Source organism: Dipteris shenzhenensis, chromosome 33 (assembly GCF_047967505.1).
Source record: "Dipteris shenzhenensis isolate YYH24624 ecotype China chromosome 33, Dip_SZ_1.0, whole genome shotgun sequence".
NCBI lineage: Eukaryota > Viridiplantae > Streptophyta > Polypodiopsida > Gleicheniales > Dipteridaceae > Dipteris > Dipteris shenzhenensis.
Window position 1 is genome coordinate 8,383,747 of NC_141628.1, and position 20,673 is coordinate 8,404,419.

Below are 20,673 nucleotides of genomic sequence, written 5' to 3' on the forward strand. Positions count from 1 at the left end.
ATGCAAATTTATATATCTTCAGAAAAGGAGGCAGATGTATGATTGTGGTTCTTTATGTGGATGACCTTATCATAACAGGGAAGCATGAAGAGAAGATCTCGCAGACGAAGCATTTGCTAAGAAGAGAGTTTGAAATGACATACCTCGGACTAATGCATTTCTGTCTAAAATCCTCTTCTTTCCCTCTTTCCTTTCCCTCTTATTTCCTTTCCCTCTTCTTTCTCTTTGCCTATGCCTATGCCGATGCCTATGCTTATGTTTGTTTTTTTGTTTTTTGCTTTCGTGTTTGTGTCTATGTTAGACATGGGATCACGTCGCTCATCTGATGAGTACGGACAGCCTCGCAGGAGAAGAGCTCAAGATCTTTATGCTCCAGAGGACTTTGATTCCTCTCAGGTGGCTACCTCGAGGACTACCCCTGGTCCGAATCCTCTCGGACCTAGCACAATGACTACCCCTGGTCCGACTCCTCTTCCACGTAGCATTGCGACTACCCCTCAGGGAACTCCTTTGCTAGCCGTGCACGAGAGTTAGAGTTAGCTAAAGTGCTATGTAGTAAAACAAATAGAACAATACATTAAATGAGAAGAAGTAGACTTACGATGGTTGCCTCGAATGCATACCGTCCGCCTGCACCAAAGTGCGAAGTACCTATGACATCCAGCCGTCTCTTCGCAGCCCTCCTCTGACCCTCGAACAATTCAGGATGGTCCCTATGTTGCTACTTGAAGTACTTCCAATCAGCTTTGTTTGCCTAGCTGGGTTTAGCCAACCCCTTTGTGATGGAAGTACGCAAGGTTGATCTACGATGCTTCAAGACCAAATCCATGCGCTCTCGCATATAATCCTCATTAAACTCTACATTTGGCGGATTAGGGTATGCATTTGTGTAGAACAAGTGTGGAATGTCTTGTTTTCGAGATGGTCGTCTTACGTAGTTGTCGTTGATGTAGGAGATGTCATTTAATGTGTGTTGCCCAATTCTTATTCTATTCGAAATTTCAAGGAATGCGATGTTGGACTGACGCTTTATATATTCAATTCATAGAGGAAGACGTTGTCTTTCCAAAAAGATGTCATCATTGTGGTGTTTGTAGATTGATCCATGAAGATCCATGAATCTTTTGTTGGACTGGCTTGACATAGGTCTCCACACAAGAGAACATCAAGTCCTCCAAATGGTTGAAGGTGGTTGTGTTTAATTTCTTGTAGATGCATATCGGTTGCAACCATTGTACTATGCCCAATCAAGGAAACTTCATCAAACACAACTAGTTCAAGTTCTTTGTATAGTTGCGGCAGTTCTTGTAGTTTTTCACTAGATAGACTTGTGTAATGTCTCGGGGGGGCCACCCAATAATATATGTGACTATCACATGAGTTCAAAATAAGGGAATATTTAATTTTATTTGAGAGTTAGATCCGAATATCCCATAAATTTTCCCAAGGCTCGATTTTTCAGAAGTAGGATCCTCCTATGCATTGGTGGCACATATGGAGGAATTCAACACAACCTTTCTTCGGTCCCAGATGTGGTAGTCATCACAATAATGCATTTTTTTTGACTACTTATCATTTTGTTAAGGGACATCCCCACTTACGAGCCTACTGCAGAGGAGAATCTTCAATGGCTGTGCTCCAAAATAGTATTTAACCTCAACATCGGGCCCTAATTTTCTCAAGTCATGCACCTATATCTTTGTGTGTGCAATCTTCATGGTCGTCATATCCAAACCTTTGAAGACTATTTGAGACACATTTTTGCAAATAAATCTTTGACTTACTACAAGAAATCCCTCATACACTTGAGGCAATAGACAAAAGACACAAAAACTATAGCAAATCAATAACAATACCTACCAACCCTAGAAACACAGCTGGCTTGCACAAAACACTACATTTGAAACCGGGAATGATTGTAGAAATATGCTCTAGAAATTTGGACATTTTAGATGGCCTTGTAAATGGCGCCGATGGAATATTCAAACACTCCAACACACAAAATGAACCCCATCTTGTTTGGATCTTGTTCAACAATACAAAAGCAGACATGAAAACTTGCTTCAATAACTCCAAACTATACATGAACAACATTCCAAACACATGGACTCCACTACATCAAATCACAAGAGAATTTCAAATAGGAAAAACAATGTAAATTCTATTACAAGGTCACAATTCCCAATATAGCTAGCCGCCGCTAGAACAATTGACCGTTCACAAGGACTATCCATGGATTGCCTTGCATTTGACCCTTCCCTCATCAAATCACATGGCCTAACATACACAACACTATCTCGTATATGAAACCCTTAAAACCTTTACTTAATTAAACCACTTCAACCAAAGCACATCAAAGTAGATGCAAATGTTTTAAAAGAAATTGAAAGACTACAAAAAGAAAGACACAGGATAACCCAACAAAAAAACTTTTCAACAAATCTTGAAAACCACAAAATGTTGCAATCTCTCAACACACGTGCACTAAATCCACACATGATAAGCATACTAAACGACAAAAGCCTTCTAAGCCCTACAATACTATGTCTTCAAGAGTTGCACAATAACAACTCGCCAATCATATCTCTGCTTGGATTCAAATGTCTCCAAAGAAACGATGGAGTGGGCATAGCCACATGTTACAAAGATGATGTAAAGCTCCTCCATGAACACCATATTCAAGCAAGCAGTTGCCAATGGATGCTAACAATTTTCACGACCACAAATTTAAAGAACATTGCAATTGTAAATGTCTACAAGTCACCATTGGCAACAACCACATCACTTATAACTTCAATAGAAAACCTACTTTTTGGTTGCAAAAACAAATAACATTGAGTTCACAACAATCATTGGAGACTTCAACATAAACATTGACGATAACAACTACGGCACATCAAAACTCAAAAACTTCATGAGCAAAAACAACTTCCTTCAATTGATTCAACATCGAAACAACTATTAATGGTACAACTATTGACCACATATGGACAAACGATAAGGAAAAACACACAATCTTTGGTACAACTCCATCTACTAGTCCGACCACTCACTTCTCTACGCTACCTTAAACCTCTCTTAAGGGCATGCCTTATGAATGAAATTCACCTTGTTTTTTTTGGGCACGCAAAAACGGTAAATTTAATTAACAATGGGCAATTGTTGGGGTCAGACTCACAAGTTTACAATTCTTTCTCTGGAGTACATTCGTGGTGTGTGGAGTACATTTGTGGTGTGCTTCTTAGAGAGATCTGGAAGTTTAGGAATGCCATCGATTTGAGGCCACCTTCGGATTTCTTTCTCATTTTTCAAGTTTATACCTTGGATGTACTTGATTATTTCAGTCATTATCATCCTGTGTTACTCCCTGCGGTATTAGCCCTTAGAGGAGTCATGTAACTTCAGCTTTATAGCTGTTTTTGTGTCCCTTTTAGCAGTTAATATAATTCTCTTTTTCACTCAAAAACAACAAATTGTTGGGGTCAGATTAGTATGATATACTACGAGCTACTCTCCTCATTGCGTTTCTGAGTTGTTGTCATGATGATGATGAACTTATGTACGGGAAGAGGCAGAGATCCCGGTCGTACATACGACACGACACTGCCCTTCCCTAACTCCCACTGTTTCGCAGCTCATCAACGTCAAGGTACTGCCGTTCGGAATTGAGAAAATCCGGCTTAAGATTTTACTCCCTCTTTTAGATAATATAACCCGACGTTACGTTTGTTCTAACGATATCCCATTCCTCGCAACTGGTTTTCGCTGTGGTCATGCTTCACAGGCAGGTCAGGGATCGAGCACTTATTGAAGCAGTACTTTACGGAGAACGAAGACAACAAAGTAAGTGTGCAACGAGGTCTGATTTGCACAGTTAATGCTGTAGATTGCGTAGTCTGACGTCTCTTCTGAATCTTAACTAACAGACAAACCCAAGATCTCTAGATTTCAAGTATACTATTACAAAAGACTCCCCATTGGTAGACGTGTACAATCAAGGTTGGGTTATAGACATGCCCGAGAAAAATGCGAAAGCATCCACTGGCAAGATTACTAAGCAGTCGCCATCGATAGATGAGTGGTACAATTCAGCTTCTGTTAAAAACATGCTCAAGAAAAAGGCCAAAGCACCCATTAGTCAGGCCCAAGACCGGGGCTTGGTGGAGTATGGCAATGTCAGTTTCAGGTCTGAAGTAAAGGTGAATGCATTTAAAGGACATGAGAAGAGGGGGTGGGAAACTCTCAGCTTAGAGGAGGCTTTCACGTGTATGGAAAGAATGCCCCAGCCACCTTCAATTCAGAACCTCACATGTATTGCACACAAGTGCAGAATGCTGAAAAGCCAAACGTATACACAGCGGTTATATGCCTACATGTGCAAAAATGGGCTGGAAGATCATAGATCTCTCGGGAACTATCTCGTTGTAATGTTGATCCACGTTGGAAGCATGGGCGATGCTCAGCACCTTTTCAACAAGTTGGTTGATCGGAATGTGTATTCATGGACTTCTCTCATCTCAGGTTCCATTGAATGTGGGGAATCACAGCATGCTCTCAACCTCTACCGGGAAATGCAAGAGGATTCTATACATCCTGATAAGTATACCTTTGTCACAGTACAGAAGGCTTGTGCTAGACTGAAAGATGCAGAAAGAGGCAGAGAAATACACATTGAGATTGTCAGAAAGGGGCTGGAAACAGATCTTTTTGTTGGCAGCACTTTGGTGGATATGTATGCCAAATGTGGCAAGCTTGCAGAAGCACAAGAAGCCTTTGACAAGCTGCCAGTTCGAAATGAGGTCTCGTGGAATGCATTAATGGCAGGATATGCCGAGCATGGGCTTGGTGAAGAAGCACTGAACTGTCTCATACAGATGCAGACGGAGGGTCTCTCTCCAGATGCTGTCACGTTTGTTTGCAGCTTGAAAGCTTGTGGCAGCGTAGGAGCCATAGACAAGGGTCGAGAAATGCACACCAAGATTGCCAGGAAGGGACTGGAAAGAAATGTTTTTGTTGGCAACACCTTGGTGGATATGTATGCCAAGTGTGTGTCACTTGCAGAAGCATGGGAAGCATTTGACAAGCTGCCAATTCAAAATGAGGTCTCATGGAATGCACTAAAGCTGGGCTTGGTGAGGAAGCGTTGAACTGTCTTGAATATATGCAAGTGGAGGGTCTCTCTCCAAATGCTGTCACATTTAGCTGCTGCTTACAAGCTTGTGGCAGTATAGGAGTCATAGGCAAGGGCCGAGAAATACACAGTGAGATTGCCAGAAAGGGGCTAGAACGAGATATTTTTGTTGGTAGTACATTGGTAGATATGTATGTTAAATGTGGCTTACTGGCAGAAGCACGTGATGCTTTTGACAAGCTGCCAATTCAAAACAAGGTCTCATGGACTTCATTAATGGTAGGATATGCTGAGCATGGGCTTGGTGAGGACGCACTGCACTGTCTCGAACAGATGCAACTGGAGGGTTTCACTCCAAATGCTATCACATTTGTTTGCAGCTTGAAAGCTTGTGGCAGCATAGGAGCCATAGTGAGGGGGCGTGAAATACACTCTGAGATTGCCAGAAGGGGACTTGAAAGAGATCTTTTTGTTGGCAGCACCTGTTGAGATATCGAGCTCCGAGATATGCCAGGGTGACCGTTGTGTATTTATGTCACCGACTTGTTAGCTGGAGATGCGGTTGGTACACCGCCCATGAATAATAGCTGGATGACAGCTATCCTTATCTACTCTAGTTTGTGGCTCAGTTAGTATGCCACCTTAGTTAGTTGAGTTTGGTTTGAGACCCACATATAGGGTTCTTCTATTTTCTTTGTACTAGAGTTCTTTTGGCTTTCACAACTAAGAAGAGGAAAACTGTTTTCAGCCTCCACCTTTGTGTGTATTCCCCCATTGTGCATGTGAGAAAGCCGCAAGTGAGACTCCTTCCCTCTCTCCCACAATCTTCACATGGTATCAGAGCCTTGTTCGTGGTAAGGAGCTCAAGAAAGCAAGCCAAGTTCGTGGTGTCCTGGTAAGAGGACCAGTGTTGCTTTCCTATTTCGAGTTTGGGAGCAAATCTCTGTAGGTAGCACAGCCAGAAGTGCAGGAGTGCACTGTTTCAGATTGAGACGCCCTTCGCGGTGTGGCGAGAGCGCAGTATATGTTGCAGGTGAGGGCAAACCCCTAGTGTCTTTATTTTTCTGATTTGAGGCCGTTTCGGGGCCTGTTTTGAAGGCGGAAGTTATTCGCAGGCACTCAAAAAAAGGCCCTATTTTTTGCTGTGCGACCACTGCGCGGCTATCGGTGGAAAGTTGCCGCAGAAATTGCATCGTATGCCTGTGTGCAGAGATATTGGGAGTTGCAGATTCATGCTTGTTGCCTGTTCATGCAAAATCGTCACTAGGAAGTGACTGTGTGGTGAAATACCACTTTCGTCAGTTTTGCAGTTCTGCCCGTGTGAGGCAAAAGCTGTGTTTTTTGCAGTGACAAAATATTTTGCAGTGTTCTGTAATGGCATCTGATTCTCTTTCACAGATTGTCACTGAAAAGCTTGACAAGAACAACTTCCAGGCATGGAAGTTTAGAATGACGAATTTCTTGATGGGAAAAGGCTATTGGGAGTTCATTACAGGAAATGAAGAAGAACCTGTTCTTCCTAATGTTCCCAGTCAACAGGAAATGCAGGCATTCAAAGGATGGCATGAGAGAGCCAGGAAAGTTATGTACTGGCTGTCTATCAGTATTTCGGACTCCATGATTGTGCATATTCAGGATGCAAGTACGCCAAAGGTGGCATGGGATACTTTGGCTAAAATATACAGCACAAATACCCAGGCCAGGAAAATGCAACTCAAACAGGAGTTGCATAATGTGCAGAGAGAAAACATGAGCATCAATGACTACCACATGAAGGTGAAGAAAATTGCGGATGCACTTGCTTCCATTGGGTCGCCAGTGGATGATGACGATTTGGTTTCTGTGACCTTGAATGGTCTAGGAAAGGATTATGCACAGTTCCGGACATCCATTGCCGTCCGTGAAAAATTTCCTGATTTTGAGGAGCTGATTGCTCTTCTAATTTCTGAAGAGCAGAGAAATGGTGGTGCATCTTCTTCAGTAGGAACTTCAAAAGAAACTGTCTTCTACTCAAATGCTAGCAGAGGTAGAGGCAGAGGTAGAGGAGGCCGATCTGCAGGCCGTGGTAGAAATCAGAATATGCAGCAAACGCAAGAAAACCAGTCCTATGCAGGAGGACGTGGTAACTCTAGAGGCAGGGGGAGCCAAAGAGGCCGTGGTGGATGGCAGAGAAGCCAAAATGCAAACAGCAATGTTGAATGCTACTATTGTGGCAAAATGGGTCATATGGCTAAGGACTGCTATAAAAAGCAGAATGACATTATGAGTGGAAAATTGCAGCAAGGCAATTATGCATCTTCTAGCAGGCAGGGTGATGACAGAAATGAGCATCTATTTATGGTGCAGCATATGACCAATTCTGTGACAAGTGCAGAAGAACAAAATGATGTGTGGTATGTTAACTCAGGTGCGTCAAACCACATGATAGGTCATGCAGAATGGATGCAAGATGCAAGGAAAATGGAAAAACCAGGATTTGTGGAGACCGGTGATGATACTGCACATCCTATTGTGCAGATTGGCAAAATTCCTTTGTCTATGTAGGATGGGAAAAAGAAATACTTGTCTGATGTATTTCATGTCCCGAACATCACCAAGAACCTGGTTTCTGTTGGTCAGATGGTTGAGCAGGGCTTGCAGGTCAGATTTAATCCTCATGGATGCTTTGTTGAGGATATGAAAAATAATGGTCGCTTGATAGCAAAAGGAAAGAAGAAGGGCAGGATGCTTACGTTGGATGCGGACATGCCTGAATTGAGTGCAGCAATGTTTGCACATGGGACTGGTGTAGTTGCAGATATTGATATCTGGCACAAACGCATTGGTCATGTTAATATACAACGACTTAAATCAATGCAAGCCCAAAATTAAGTTGCAGGATTGCCTAAATTCAAGGTTGCAGAAATGCACAAGGTTTGTGAAGCCTGTCAATTTGGGAAACAGGCAAGGAAACCTTTTCCTAGGCATGCTCAAGAGAGTAAAAAGCCATTGGAATTCATCCACTCTGATGTGTGGACTACTAAAGCTGCATCTATTGGTGGCTGTCACTATTTTGTCACATTTATTGATGACTTCAACAGAAAACTTTGGGTGTATTTTATGAAAAAGAAAAGTGAAGTGTTTGGGCACTTCAAAGCTTTCAAAGCTATGGTTGAAAAAGAAATAGGCCTGCAAATAAAATGCCTAAGGTCAGATGGAGGGGGAGAGTACCTCTCAAATGAGTTTGCAAGGTTCTTGCAGGAGCATGGTATAAAGCAGCAATATTCATGCAGTCATACCCCACAGCAAAATGGAATTGCAGAAAGGAAAAACAGGCATATTGGAGAGGTATCTCGGGCTATGCTAAATGAAAAAGATCTACCAGATTATTATTGGGCTGAAGCAGTTGCTACAGCAGTATATATAATGAACAGGACTCCCACTGCAGCAATACATGGCATGACGCCAGAAGAGATGTATACTGGTAGGAAACCAGATATTTCTCATTTGAAAATTTTTGGTTGCATTGCCTATGTCCATGTGCCAGATGAGTTGAGGTCCAAGTTGGATCCAAAAGCTGAGAAGTGCATCTTTATTGGTTATTCTCTGCAGCAGAAAGGGTATAGATGCTATAACCCTTCTACTCGTAAGTTTACTGTGAGCAGAGATGTTGTGTTTGATGAGATGAGCAGCTGGTATAAACCAGTAAATGTGATGATTGATGCAGATGCACAAAATGGTAATGCTGCACAGAATTCACAGCAGCAATCACAAAATATCAGTGGACCTGCAGTGTCATCTAGTAGTGGTTCACATACTTCGCCATGGACAGGAAGATTGAGATCAGGAGAATCTCCTCAAAGCAATGCAGATAGTGGTACGCAGGTATCACGAAAAGGAAAAGAGAAGGTAGATCAGCCCATGTTTGATGTGAATGCAGGTCACTCTTATGTGGATGGTGAATCCAGTGGCTCAGAGCAGAGCATTGATGATGAGTTGGGTATTCCTTCTGTTGTTACACCTGGAGTAAGGAAGACCAGGGATGTTTTGAGAGCACCTGGAAGTGAGCCTATTTTGCGCAGGTCTACCAGGGTTAGGTATCCTGTGGATAGGCTGAAATATGATGGATTTACAGCCATTCACTATGCCTATATGGTCAAAGTGATACAGGAACCAGAACCCACTTCTTTTGAGCAAGTCATGGGAAATGAAAAATGGGAGAAAGCCATGGATGAAGAAATGGATGCCTTGGATGCTAATGCTACATGGGAATTGGTGCCTTTGCCTAAAGGCAAGAATGCAATTGGCTGTAAGTGGGTTTATAAGATCAAGCACAATGCAGATGGTTCTGTGAATAGATACAAGGCAAGATTAGTTGTCAAGGGGTATGCACAGACATATGGCATTGATTATGAAGAAACTTTCAGCCCGGTTGCAAGGATGGCAACCGTAAGAGCAGTCATTGCTATGGCTGCATCAAAGGGATGGTCTTTACATCAGATGGATGTAAAGAATGCCTTCTTGCATGGTGATTTGCAAGAAGAGGTCTTTATGGAGCAGCCAACAGGTTATGTTCATGCTACTCATCTTGAGTTTGTTTGCAGGTTGAAGAAAGCCTTATATGGCTTGAAGCAAGCACCTAGAGCATGGTCTGACAAGATAGGACAGTATCTTGTCACTATTGACTTTCAGATTTCCAAGGCATATTTCTCACTCTATGTGAGAAAAACACAGAAAGGGATTATGCTGTTGGTCATTTATGTTGATGATTTGATCATCACAGGCTCATCACAGGTGATAGTGATGAAGATATCCTTCATGTGAAAATGCTATTGAGGCAGAAGTTTGAGATGAAGGATTTGGGAGAGCTGCGTTATTTCTTGGGCATTGAGGTGATTAGATCACTAAGTGGGATACAGCTCTTGCAGAGGCAGTATGGATTGGACATGCTGTCCAAATATGGGATGACAGGCTGTAAGCCTATTTCAGTTCCTTTGGAGCAGAATGTGAAGCTGAGCGCAGATGCAGGTGAGCTTCTAGAAGACCCTACTATGTACAGATGCATAGTAGGAAGTTTGATTTACATGACTATTACTAGGCCAGATTTGAGATATGCTGTTGGGTTGGTAAGTCAGTTTACACAGGCTCCAAGGAAACCGCATTTGGATGCGGCTAGACGCATACTCAGGTATGTGAAGTCCACATTGCAGTATGGACTATTTTATGAGGCTGGGGTTCAGATACAGTTGCATGGATACACTGATGCTGATTGGGCTGGTAGTGTTTCTGATAGACGATCTACCAGTGGATATATGTTCTCTTTTGGGAGTGCTGCAGTCACTTGGAGCAGCAAGAAACAGCCTACAGTTGCCTTGTCGAGCACAGAGGCTGAGTACAGGGGTGCAGCAATGGCTGCATGTGAGGTAGCATGGTTGCATAAGCTACTCTATGATATGCATCAGTCTACAGATGGGCCAGTTGTCATTTATTGTGACAACATGAGCAGCATACACTTGGCAAAGAACCCAGTCTTCCATGCTAGAACAAAGCACATTGAGGTACATTATCACTATGTGCGGGAGAAGGTTTTACTAGGTCTTATTGATCTAGTTTATGTCAGCACAGAGGATCAGGTAGCTGACATATTCACGAAAGCATTGGGCGCAGAGAAGCTGCGCAGGTTCAGAGACCTGCTTGGTGTGCAGGATTTGGGATTAAGCTCGAGGGGGAGTGTTGAGATATCGAGCTCCACTCGAGATATGCCAGGGTGACCGTTGTGTATTTATGTCACCGACTTGTTAGCTGGAGATGCGGTTGGTACACCGCCCACGAATAATAGCTGGATGACAGCTATCCTTATCTACTCTAGTTTGTGGCTCAGTTAGTATGCCACCTTAGTTAGTTGAGTTTGGTTTGAGACCCACATATAGGGTTCTTCTATTTTCTTTGTACTAGAGTTCTTTTGGCTTTCACAACTAAGAAGAGGAAAACTGTTTTCAGCCTCCACCTTTGTGTGTATTCCCCCATTGTGCATGTGAGAAAGCCGCAAGTGAGACTCCTTCCCTCTCTCCCACAATCTTCACAGCACCTTGGTGGATACATATGCCCAGTGTGCCGCACTTGTGGAAGCACAAGTGTTTAACAAGCTGCCAATTCGAGATGTAGTCTCGTGGACTGCACTAATGGCAGCATATGCCCAGCTAGGAGAAAGTGGGATTGTTTTCCATATGCTTGCAAGGATGAGAGGCGAAGGGATGAAGCCCGATTGTTTCACATTTTCTATTGTGCTTACCATTTGCAGTCATGCAGGTCTAGTGGATAAGGGCCAAAAGTACTTTGAGGCCATGAGCAAAGACTACGGCATCGCTCCAACTATTGAGCACTACACTCACATGGTTGATCTCCTTGGCCGTGTAGGCCAGTTAGACAACGCAGTAGCAATGGTTAAGAGGATGCCTTTCCATCCTAATCTTGTGGTGTGGCATACTGTGTTGGCTGCTTGTCAAAAGTGGGGCAATGTGGAGCTTGGAAGACTAGCCTTTGAACATGCATTGCAATTGGATGAAAAGGATGCTGCAGCTTATATTTTGATGTCTAACATCTATGCAGATGCTCACATGCAGGAGGAAGAGAAGAAGGTGGAATCAATGAGAGTGGAAAAACATTCATGGAAGAAGCTTGGACAGAGTTGGTGGACTGATGGTGAGGGTATTGTGCATTCATTTTTGGTTGGGGAGACCAGACAATCCCAAAGCAAAACTATACATGCAAAGCTAAAAGATCTCTCTTGTAAGATGAGGGAGGAAGGGTATGTCCCAGGTTTGCATTGTGTGGCACAAGACATGTCCGCAGATGCAAGAACAGATGGGTTATGTGGGCATAGCAAGAAGCTGGCTATTGCTTGTGCCCGAATCAATACACCCAATGGGGTACCCATGCGTGTTGTCAAGAATCTTCGGGTTTGTAAGGACCGTCATGCAGCCACTTCAATGATATCAAAGATAGAGCAGCGAACTATTTTTGTCAGAGATGCAAATTGCTTTCATGTCTTCAAGGGAGGAAAATGTGCCTGTGGGGACTATTAGTGACGTCAGTGCATCTACAAATATGAGTGTCCCCCTTAGTTGCAATGTTTTTTACGTTCTCTCGAGTCTCTCTCAACTGTTTGGACCTGTGTGAGCAGCACGAATGAGTCACCTCCCAACCTCATCTGTCTAGAGCCCCTGCTACTTTTCTTCTTCCTCAACTTTGGAGAAGATTTTGGAATCCTAGGTGGCTGCCATCTTACACCCCCTATCCCTATGGGCTAGATTTACTGACCGTGTATGTGGGTAACCCTTATGTAAGGGGACTTTGCCTCCAGCACTAAGGTATGCCTTCATTTACAGTATTGTTCAAATCAATGGTGGTGTTGTGACCCCAAGGTCAAATCATGAACTGGCATTAAGATTCCGTTAGGTCCTAGCAAGAGACACTTTAAAGGGGGTCTAGCGTGACACCATGGAGTTTATCCCATGGGATCCCTACCCAGAAGACAAAAGGTCTACATGCTCCTCAGTCCAGTACCTGCTGAAAAGGCTTCAGTGTTTGCCGATGGAGTGTGACAGGAATCCTCTTTTATATTTGGGAGGAGCTAGAGCCCTTGCAAAAGATACTTGATCTAAGTGAACAAAAGATTCTAGATTCCTTCAAGATGTTCTTTTAATAAAGCTTTGAACTTAATGGCACCCTATGTCTTTAATTTAGGCTCTCAAACCTCTTTATCTGGTGTCAAGTTCCAGTGTGTGCATTGAAAGTTCCTTTGTGCATGTACTGTCAAGTTGGATCATTTGGATTCAAATGGCATCGAGCCTTTGTGAATCGACTATGCATTCAACAATCAAGCTTAAGTCTTTGAAATACCATTTATAAGAACCTCCCTAGACATGTATTTCTCAACAAATATCAATTCCAGACTTGGAAACTATTGTTAGGTTCACACCATCTGCTTGCCCAGAAGGAGGAAATAGAATTGGAGGATGGCGGTCTGTGGTGTTTCACACCATTTGGTGAATTTGCATCACCAACTTGTGATTGTTGTGCTTGGAGGAGATGGAGGCCAATCATGTAGTAGCTAGATGAGTTGGCCATGGAGTGGGAGGCTTTCATGGGCCGGACACAAATCTTTTGTGTTAGTGTCCGGGCCCGCCATCCCTCCTATTGGTCAAGTAGGATAGGAAGCCTTCACACCACCTTATGCAGGATGGCAGGTGGGTGGTGTGAACCTAGCCTATGATTCTCATAAATATGAAAGCCTTGTATGGCTTGAAGCAAGCACATAGAGCATGGTCTGACAAGATAGGACAGTATCTTGTCACTATTGGCTTTCAGATTTCCAAGGCAGATTTCTCACTCTATGTGAGAAAAACATAGAAAGGGATTATGCTGCTGGTCATTTATGTTGATGATTTGATCATCACAGGTGATAGTGATGAAGATATCCTTCATGTGAAAATGCTATTGAGGCAGAAGTTTGAGATGAAGGATTTGGGAGAGCTGCGTTATTTCTTGGGCATTGAGGTGATTAGATCACCAAGTGGGATACAGCTCTTGCAGAGGCAGTATGGATTGGACATGCTGTCCAAATATGGGGGCTGTAAGCCTATTTCAGTTCCTTTGGAGCAGAATGTGAAGCTGAGCGCAGATGCAGGTGAGCTTCTGGAAGACCCTACTATGTACAGACGCATAGTAGGAAGTTTGATTTACATGACTATTACCAGGCCAGATTTGAGCTATGCTGTTGGGTTGGTAAGTCAGTTTATGCAGGCTCCAAGGAAACCGCATTTGGATGCGGCTAGACGCATACTCAGGTATGTGAAGTCCACATTGCAGTATGGCCTATTTTATGAGGCTGGGGTTCAGATACAGTTGCATGGATACACTGATGCTGATTGGGCTGGTAGTATTTCTGATAGACGATCTACCAGTGGATATGTGTTCTCTTTTGGGAGTGCTGCAGTCACTTGGAGCAGCAAGAAACAGCCTACAGTTGCCTTGTCGAGCACAGAGGCTGAGTACAGGGGTGCAGCAATGGCTGCATGTGAGGTAGCTTGGTTGCATAAGCTACTCTATAACATGCATCAGTCTACAGATGGGCCAGTTGTCATTTATTGTGACAACATGAGCAGCATACACTTGGCAAAGAACCCAGTCTTTCATGCTAGAACAAAGCACATTGAGGTGCATTATCACTATGTGCGGGAGAAGGTTTTACTAGGTCTTATTGATCTAGTTTATGTCAGCACAGAGGATCAAGTAGTTGACATATTCACGAAAGCATTGGGCGCAGAGAAGCTGTGCAAGTTCAGAGACCTGCTTGGTGTGCTGGAATTGGGATTGAGCTCGAGGGGGAGTGTTGAGATATCAACACTCGCGATATGCCAGGGTGACCGTTGTGTATTTATGTCACCGACTTGTTAGCTGGAGATGCGGTTGGTACACCGCCCACGAATAATAGCTGGATGACAGCTATCCTTATCTATACTAGTTCGTGGCTCAGTTAGTATGTCACCTTAGTTAGTTGAGTTTGGTTTTGAGACCCACATATAGGGTTCTTCTATTTCTTTGTACAAGAGTTCTTTTGGCTTTCACAACTAAGAAGAGGAAAACTGTTTTCAGCCTCCACCTTTGTGTGTATTCCCCCTATTGTGCATGTGAGAAAGTCGCAAGTGAGACTCCTTCCCTCTCTCCCAGTATCTTCACAAATATTGTATGAAAACCTTCTTGAAATTTTTAGATTTATTATCCTTCTATACATCAGTTTGAGCAATGCCTAGCCAAATTGGGTAAATTTTTTCTGCTGGTCGGACCAAAAGAAAGTGTCCTTTTTGTACATCAACCATTGGATCAAATGATTGTTTTGGCTTTTTCCTTTGAGGTCCACAGTAATGATCATTCAACTCTTCAATTCCTTGAAACTCATCGTTTTCATTATCAACTACTTGCACACAATCAATATGTTGCGTCTTTGGCCAAAATCTCTCATACATGCCCTCTACACTATTGTTTGGTTTATCAAACTCATCAATCATGCTCTTCTAGTACTTCACTACTGGCTTGTAAAACTTTGTGAAAGATGCTTCTGGACCTTGCAAGTGTGCCCATTTTTCCCAAAAGCATACATACTCCTTGATACCAACTATCACATCTAAGTGATCCTTCACATACTTGAACATGGTTACATAAGGCGGCTCTCCACTTGGTAGCATTGGATGACCATCCAGATGTCTCTTCCACAACTCAATGCCACCTTCACTTGGTTGCCAATCTAATGATCATGGATGCACTTTATATTGCATGATAGGAACTTCATTTCCCATAAAGAACTGAAATTGGAGAGGCTTCGAGTGTCCCACTAAAGAATCTTTCCCATCGCATAGGCATCCATCAACATAGCTCTTGAAATCAGGGACTTCCGTTACCAAAAATGGCATTGGAGAAGACTCCTCACATTGTCTAAAAGTATCCATGAGATGTGCAAATGTCAATGTTTGGCTAGTTCTTAACCTCTCTGAAAACCTGCTAAACATTGCATCAATATCCTCATGTGTATGCCCAACCATCAAGAGTCCCAATTGAATTGACTTGAAAATCCCTCGAGCAACAAGTAATGATAGGTATGCAAACAAGTACCTATTCTTGTTTTTAGAACCACAATTATCCAACTGCAACAATAGGTGTTCGGGTAGTTTCTTATAAGGATTTTCTTGATGGGAACTTCCAAGTCCAAGGTCTTTGAATGTTCCACCCACTGCTCCAAGATGAAGTTGTTGCTTGCCATTAGAAACATAGTGAGAATCCAATGCTTCTCTTGAGGTTAGTGCATTTAGCAGAGCGTTGTCAGACCTTGGCATCCCATCATGTACCAAATCTCCAAGTGCATGGTTATCAAATCTTTCAAGATTTCTCAAACACAAAGCCAATGAGTGAAGTTAGGATCCGACGGCCACAAGGATAAAGAAAAGTGACCATAACGTCCTTGACCATGTCCATGTGTTATCATGCTAGTCAAAGCCACTGGGAGCTGAAAGGATTTGTCTGTGTCCTTTGAACGATTGCGTAATCTAGGGATTTTTGGTCCATCTTATCGTGGATAATGCACAAGTATGTCTGAGAATACATTTCAAAAAATCTATGCCAAGTGTAGTACACATTTCTACAACTTTTTTGTTGTAACATGTGCTTTCTTCTATCTTCCATCAACTTATTACGTTCATTTTGGCATTTTGTCACTGCAAGCTGAGCCTTGATTGCACTACATAAACCACACTTAGAGAATTCACTTGTTTTTGACAAAGTTACATGCTTGAATTCAGAGTTCCATATGCGGTTGAATGTGGAAGTTGACATCTCCTTACAACCCAAACTATGCTTTAATTGCATGCTAACTTCATAGAGAATATCAACCTGCTTGTATACATCCGGTATCACCAACTGTGTTTCCCTTGATCCATCCTGAAGTGTTCTACTTTTGTGTGGCATATGCTCAGAATTGTTATCCACAAAATCTTGGATTATGGCTCTACCCAGTTCTGTGTGGTCCCAACCTCTCCGCACGATTCCATTATTACCATGTATGCACCTTTGTATACCAATTTCAAATTGCTCCCTGTATCGATAAAATGTTGTTTTTGGAATACCATGCATTTCATACCATGCTCTACAACAAACTTGAATACCATTCAATGAAAAGACATATTTGAACTGCCCATTGTCATCTTTTCGACAAGCAACCCCAAGAGTGTCATATACATAATTGGTGCGAGCCTCCAAACTTTGGCCCCAATACTCTATACATAATTTGGATATCATTTGATGATCGGCAAATTGACAACAATTTTGTTTACAACAATTAATCATAGATACTTTTATGACTGCATCCCTTGTGAGTCTAGATGATGCTAATGGCATGCCATGTTTTTTAGCTTTTCTCTTTATCATGTAGTAACGCCTCTTTTTTGTGGATTTTTCCATTGGGTCCTCATCTTCCATGTGCTTTTTCCCAGAACCACTTGAAGAATTCATGGTGTCATCTATTCTTAATGAAGTTCCATCTAAAAAGGTTATTTGTGCAATGGGCCATTTTATTAAGTGGATGGTATCGATGCCTGATACATCACTATGATACTTTTCAATTCCCACACCTAGATTACCTTCACCAAGCATCTCAAAATTTATAGGTTCAAATGGGTAGACATACAAAACAACACCCTCTGCAATGCTCTTGGTTTTCTGCTCATCCCATATTAAGACTTTCTTGTCCTTCCATGATTCTCGAATGGAAAACTCATCATATTTACATAGAGGTTCAACGTCAATGGTATCTGATGTTATATCATTCATTGGTACAATAGCTCCATTGACATTGTCCACACAACTCATTGATCGTGCTTTCCAACGAACAATACTACCCAAAGCCTCATAGACTAAGAATGCATCCATTGTAGGAAATGGAAGAAGTGCACTTTCATCCATACAAATATCGATCGTCACCGATACATTGTTTTCTCCCAAGGGCACACCTTGGCACATGTCATCATGTGATGTAGAGAATATTGTCCCAATGGCAACAATCTTTCCACTGACAAGCAAGTTGACTTTAACCCCCACTTTCAATGTGGCACCTGCATAGTACATAGCATTTGTTATAGTTCAATATTGATAGTTTCAAAGCACTGAGAAGATTTGGTTGTGGCGTTCTTTCAAACTTGGGGAGATTTGGTCGTGTGGCCAAATCTTGTAGGCTTCTTTCAAAGCACTAGGGTATGGAGAGTTTTGGCCGTGCAACCTCCTCTTGCATGCTTCTTTCAAATCACCAGGTTCTGGGAGATTTGGCCGTGTGGTCAAATCTTTCAAAGCATTAGGGTTTGGGAAGATTTTGCCGTGCTGCCAAATGTTGCTAGATTCTTTCAAATCACTAGGAAGATTTGGCCACATGGCCAAATCTTCTTTCAAATCACTAGGAAGATTTGGCCACATGGACAAATCTTCAAATGTTAAATTTAAAAATTGAAAATCCAGATTTTAAAATTTAAAATTTAAAGTTCAAAATTCAAAATTCAAAATTTAAAATAAAAAATTCAAATTTCAAGTTTCAAGTTTCAAAATTTGAAATTCAAATCTTGAGATCCTACTTTCAAAAAAATCGTACATGCTTTTCATGATTCACGCTATTACACTTTAAAATCATACTATTACTTTAAAAGCAAACTAGAAAATCTAAAACTATTAAAAAACCAAAACTTTAAAAGGAAAAGCTAAATAAACCTTTTAAACCAAGCATAAAAAGTAAACCTATGAGAAGGAATTGAATTCGTCTTCATGGGGGATCAAGTGCTAGGCTCACCTTGTTCTCTCCCTTCCTAGATCTCCAATGTGTACCTAGGGTGGTTTGAGAGCTTTAGGACAACGTCTTAGATGGGGTAGTTCTTGGAAAACACTCCTCCACCCTTGCTTAGCTAATTTCAAGCAAAAAAGTTCAAAACTATGTCAAAATAAGAGGTCCCGGGAGGCTCCCCATCCCAGTTTTATCCTAACAATGTGTACTTAACTATGTAGGTTTTAAACTTCCATTACCAATTCAACTCTCCATAGATTCCACACACAATAGTTGGATTAGAAAGAGGTCTTTTGTTTTTTTTTTTTTGCTCTTCATGCTTTTGGGGGGATTGCTCCTTCCCCCCCAAAGCATGCTTTTTTTGGGGGATTGCTTCTTCCCCCCCAAAGCATGCTTTTTTGGGGCATGCTTGTCTCTTGCCCTTATCTTCCTTCCTCCTCCTCCGTGTCCTTGCTCGTCCTCGTCCTTCCTCCTCCACGTCGCTCTGTTAATACCTCCGCGCTCTTTTCCTCCGCGCCGCTCCGTTAAGACCTGCAGTGACAACAATCATTGAATCATATCGCAAAGTTTCAGCAACATTAAAGAAGCGTAAGAGTGGGGAAGATAGTAGGGAAGGAACAAAGAAAGGAAAATCGACTATGGTTCAAGCACCAGATGGTAGCGCAGAAGGGGCAAAGAAAGGAAAGCTAACTATAGTTGATGTACCACAAGAAGGAACACCTCCAGAGGGTATGCTAGCAGTTGTGGAAAGAAGCAGTGGTAGTGAATTGGAGCCAAGTGGAAAGGTCATAGGAAAAAAAGGGCAAAAGAAACCATCAGGCTTGGTGGAATATGAAAAATACTACCCATTCGGGTTGTATGCAACATTTTAAATTCCAGTTGCAAGATGTCAAAAAGCTCCTCCAAGCTATGTATATAGAGGGTTGAATTTAGAGCATGTGGAAAAGCTTGCTACAGACTTCGGTTATAACTCTAGGCCTCCTACTGCTGTAGTGGATTTAATGCCTTTCAATCCTGAAACAAAGCAGCCCCTGGAAAGGGTAGATAAAAAGGATTTAACCAAGTGCCACTACTGGATACTATTTGGACAACATTTAATATGTGTTGCTAAAATATTCACATCTAATGATGATAACAGCACGGCCCAAAGAAAGAACTACTACCGCACCTGCCAGGCAAGGATTGTAGTGAATTGTCCCACACGCTTTTGTGTGGAGATATCAAAGATGGCAAACCTAGAGTATCAAAATATCTTGAGACAATCTCCATACATTGATATACTTAAGCAGGTGAGGGGACAATGGATTCTCTTTAACAGACCCAAGAAAGCACAACAAGGGCTTGCAAAAGACATCCAGATCGTGAGAATTGGGATGTAAGTACAGATTTTAATTATGAATCATTTTTTACAAGTCGGTTTTCTTATTTATTGCATTCTAATGGATTCATATATTTTGTAGGCTTTCATTGACACTGGCAAGGTAACATTGGGCAATATGATAATCACAAGCGATGCCATTTATGATGGTTGGATCTCCATCCTTGAGGATTACATTGCAGGCAAATATTCACAAGATGGAAAATGCCGTAGGCAACCCATAGTCTCAATGTTTAGATGCTTGCATGGATTGAGTGATGATCAAATTGGTCAAATTCAAAATGACATTAAGGAAGGTAGAGTAGTCATAGCTAAAACAAAGACTGATGCCATGATTCTTGATAGTGAAGGACGAGCTATGCAGATCAAGAGAGATGTTGCACTACAAGAAGAACTTTATATGTTTATATCGGCAGAACGGCCTTCTTTAATGTTAAAAAATTGGGATGAGTGCAGATTACATTTTAAAATTACTCCAGCATTGTATCATCGGATTCGTGGTTGCTCTGACTCATGGTTAAAAGTGAAGCTTCAACAGGGCAAGGAAACTCCACCATTGCCTGATGCTGCAAAGGGGTATCTGAGGTGGATTATGGGACAAAGTGAAGGTGCAAGTCATGGACCGAATTCCACCCGGCCTTGGAGGTTCTACACAGTCGGTTCAAACATGGAGGGAATGGAATTTATACATAATGTGTACCAAGAGCCAATGGCCATAGGGGTTGCCTTTTTGGATGTAATGTATGGACCAAGCAAAAGTAGAAATTGGAATGAGGATCGCTTTGAGTGTTTGTTGAAAAGCTTGATGAA

General features: G+C 42.1%; 1 pseudogene across 1 annotated transcript; it reads left to right on the plus strand.

The window, feature by feature from the left end:
- Positions 1-3,512: 3,512 nt before the first annotated feature.
- LOC147879627 (putative pentatricopeptide repeat-containing protein At3g15130) lies at positions 3,513-12,462 on the plus strand (annotated as a pseudogene). The gene is made up of 5 exons (XR_015540628.1): positions 3,513-3,649; positions 3,785-3,843; positions 3,927-5,606; positions 6,146-6,164; positions 11,196-12,462. The product of XR_015540628.1 is annotated as a putative pentatricopeptide repeat-containing protein At3g15130 (transcript).
- Positions 12,463-20,673: the final 8,211 nt, after the last annotated feature.